General features: G+C 56.7%; 1 long non-coding RNA gene across 1 annotated transcript; it reads left to right on the forward strand.

The window, feature by feature from the left end:
- Positions 1-234: 234 nt before the first annotated feature.
- On the forward strand, positions 235-3,622 carry LOC142820516 (uncharacterized). Its single transcript, XR_012897737.1, has 3 exons — positions 235-331; positions 1,899-2,053; positions 3,511-3,622. It is a non-coding gene; the product is annotated as an uncharacterized LOC142820516 (long non-coding RNA).
- The last annotated feature ends 241 nt before the right edge of the window (positions 3,623-3,863 follow it).

Here is a 3,863-nt window from a genome sequence, read left to right on the forward strand (position 1 = left end):
GGCCCAAGGGATTTAGGTATCTCTCAAGCTGATTTTTCAGTCCCAGCCACTTTTTCAGACCCAGTAGCCCAGGGGAGTCAGAAGTGATGAGGCTGAACAGACTTAGTTCAGTCTCCACAGGGCTCTGTCAGTTCTCCTGTCTAACACCCTCCTGTAACACTGACCAGTCACCATTCTCCCCAACGCTGCTTTGCAGTTTCCCACCTGGCGTCAGAGAAGGGACAGATCCCGGCAGCCCCTGGGAGTGGGGACCCCAGCACAGCAGCCTGCAGCGCCTGCCTGGAGCGTGTCCGATCCCAGCTGTGCCCCCCGGCCCAGCCCGGCCCAGCAGGTAACCCCAGCTCATGTGTGTCTGAGCCGCCCACCCCCAGGCACTGCCAGTGGGAACCCAGCTGCGGGGCCAGGCCATGGGGCTCCTGCAGGGCAGGGACACGCCGCCCCCTGCTGGCTGCACTGATCTAGTCCCCATCCCCACTCAGAGCCAGGCTGGGAATGTACCTGCCTCAGCAGGGCCTGGCTGTGGGGCAGTGACACCTAGTGTCCGTTTTCTGGTATTACATGGGAAGATTTAAATAGCTGTAATACAAAGTGATCCAGGGTTTTTTTCGGTGGGAGGTGGGGTCAAAACTCGTTATTAGAGACACTGTCTCATGGTTCCACACACACACACACACACACACACACACACACACACACACACACCCCATTCCCTGGCATCTGGGCCCATGTCCCCCCCATTTCACATCTCCCCTTGGTTCCAGCCTTCCCTGCTAGTCTGAGTTTATCCCACAGTTACTCCAAGACCTTCTAGGCCACTCTGGCTGTGAAAAGGGGTCTTAATGTGGGTACTTACCTGGTCCCAGATAGACCAGTCCTGCTGGCGTGGAGCTGCTGGAAGGGTCCCTCGCCAATGTTCCCTCTAATGTTTTCCAGCCGTGTGCAGAATGCCCTGTGCACTGAGGCATGTGTGGATGTGCACCACCAATAGACACACATGCTGCTGTCTGTGCGCGCTCTGCTAATCGGCTGGGCAGCATTTGAATGTCTCCTGGGTGCTCACCCAAAGGCTCAGCTTACAGGAACCCTGCGCAACAGCCTCTTCCCAACTCCCACAGTAGGGGCAGAGCAGGGTGTGTGGCTAGAGCACAGTGCACCATGGGAATTCTCTGCTCTCCAGGGCCCAGATGGGAGCAATGGGTTAGGCAGAGCAGCCCCAAGGCTCCTTTGACCATCCCCCTGGAGCCAGGCAGGGCCCAGCCCCCGATTGCAGGGAGCACAAAGGGGATTCAAGGGGAAAGTACAAACTGGAGATGGAAGAGTGCAGTCGATCAACCGACAGGCAAAAGCTTATAGGTGAATGCTCTACACGACACGCATTTCCCCCTTCCCTCTGCCAGTGCATCGTTTAGCAGGATGCCCAGCAGCCCGGCTCAGTTCTGGCTCATGCAGGGTCCAGGACCTACCCCCGTTGTGGCTCTGCTTTTAAAGAGTATTAGGAGCTGGGTGTGCAGGCAGCTTGCACCAGGTCCAGGAGCTCAGATTCCTGCCATGCCCCCAACCCCTGGACAGGGACTGCTGCTGTCCCAAGAGGAGAGCTGGTTTTTAAACGGGTTCCCCTTGCAGACCTGCTCCCGCCTGGCACCTCTGCTGCTGCCTCTGATACAGAGGCAGCAGGGTGGGTGGGCAAGGGGCTCCTCGGGAGTGGAGCTGGAGCGCACTGGCGGCTGACTATAGAATAATCGAGTAAGGGATACGAATTCATGCAGTTACTCGACTGTTCAGTTAACCACTATGGAACATCTCTAATTCAAACCCATTTATCCCCATCCCTGCCCGTCACAGGAAGGGGGTAGCTGGGAATGAGCCTCAGAGCACTAATGGTGCCCGTGTCTTTGCAGGGGGCGCCGGGTGCAAACTCTGCCCCTCGGACTGGCGGCTGCGCGGGGACAAGTGCTACTGGGTCTCCACAGAAAATAAAACCTGGAACAAGAGCCGCAGCGACTGCGCCGCGAGGGGCTCCCAGCTGCTGGTGATCCGGGACCGGGAGGAGCTGGTAAAGGGGCCGGTAACCCCCTGCTGGGGCTGCCTCTGCCAGGCTGGGCCTGGGTACAGAGCCTGGTTAGACACACTTGAGGACTGGGAGTTTCACAGCTGCCAGCGGTTCGGTTTGGACGTCCCTGTTCCCATTACTGGTTACTAAGGGGGGTCCAAACTCCTGAGGCAGCTTTGACAGGCCCAGCAGAAATCACTAGTCTCAGCGACAGGGTAGGTGACAGAGGCAGCTCTAAGCCATTGTTAGCCTCCCCTGTGTGCGTGTGCTGAACCCCGCTCAGCTGGGAGTGCGAGTGGGGCTCTGTCTAGACTGCAGGCTTCTTTCAGAAGAAACTTTTCCGGAAGAGATCCTCCGGATAACGTCTTCCGAAAGAGAGCGTCTGCACAGCACAGAGAGCTGTGTGGTCAGTGTAAAGATACTGTCCGCACTGAACGGACGCTCTCTCCCGTGTAAGCTGGGATTGCTATGGATGGAGTGGTCACCAGGACACCTGGGCTTCTTCCTCTTTCCTCTTGTGAAAGAACTCCCTCTTCCCCGCCCACACACGCCTTTATGCAACAGAGCTCTTTCGGAAAAGGGCTTCTTCCTCGTAGAAAGAGGATTTCCAATGTCAGAAAAACCTCTTTGTTTCGATGATTTAAAAAAAAAAAAACCACAGCTGCAATGTAAATGTAAATGAAGATTTTTTCAGAAAAATGGCCATTAAAAAAAACACCCTCTGCAGTGTAGACACCCTGAGAGAGACAGAGCCATCCCTTCCAGTGCCTCCCGACCTGCGCCTCCCCTCATTTGGGGCAGGGGCTGTGCTCAACAGCTGTGGGGGCCAGAGTGTGGGGGGGGGCAGTCCCAGGGCTGAAGGGGAGGCAGATAGCAGGGGCCCCAGTCTGCTCTGCTCGCCAGGCTCCTAGAAGCGTGACTTGGGGAAAGGGCGGAGTCACCCCCTCACACACACACACCCCCTGGTCGCTGGTACCAAGAAGCAGTTGGGAACTGGTGGAGCCATGTGGTCTGGGGAGGGGTCGCTTCGCTGCTGGTTACTAAGGGGGCAGGCTTGACTCCTGCTGCTGTTCTGGTGCTACTAAGCCCCCAGGCCATTTCAATTGGGGGAAAGTGGTGGAATGGGGGCAGGAAGGGTGGAGAAATGGGGCCAAGATGCTGGGGAGCTCAGCATCCCCCAGTAACGGCCCTGCTGGGTGCAGCTTGTAAGAGGTCAGCTGGAGCTGGGGCTACCATTTACGTGCCATGTGGCTGCCTAGAGCACCATGAAATCAGGGGCAATTTGGTGCCACAGGTTTCGTGGTGCCCCACATGGCTGTGTAGCTTGCGTATTGGTAGGGGTGGCCCAGGAGAGAGGGAGGGGGAAGGAGAGATGCAGGTCAGGGCTACACGTCCTGTAGGCCACATGTGGCCCGCAGCCTGTTTGTTTGTGGCCCGCAGTGTAGTTTGTGTTTACGCAGAGCTCAACGTGTGGCCCACAGGAGGAAGCCAGAACAAAGAAGTAATCGATGTCATGCTGTTCTGCAGCTGCGCATTTTCGGAGTTAAATTCCTGGACTGTCATTGCTCAGTGAAGGTGCTGCCATAGGGGTGGAAATCGGGGAATTGTTGCATTTTGTTCATATCAGCAGAACTGACTTAACTGGGGCCTGCGTGTTGTGTAGTCTTTGTGTTCATGCCTGTCGGTGTGAAAAAAGGGATTTGCATGTCTATGAACCACGCTTAAGTTGTGGCCCTCAGCATGTGCTCGGAGCATCACTGTGGCCCCCAGGGCTTCCAAAGTTGAGTAGCCCTGATGTAGGGGACGGATGGAG

Source organism: Pelodiscus sinensis, chromosome 26 (genome assembly GCF_049634645.1).
Source record: "Pelodiscus sinensis isolate JC-2024 chromosome 26, ASM4963464v1, whole genome shotgun sequence".
Classification (NCBI taxonomy): domain Eukaryota; kingdom Metazoa; phylum Chordata; order Testudines; family Trionychidae; genus Pelodiscus; species Pelodiscus sinensis.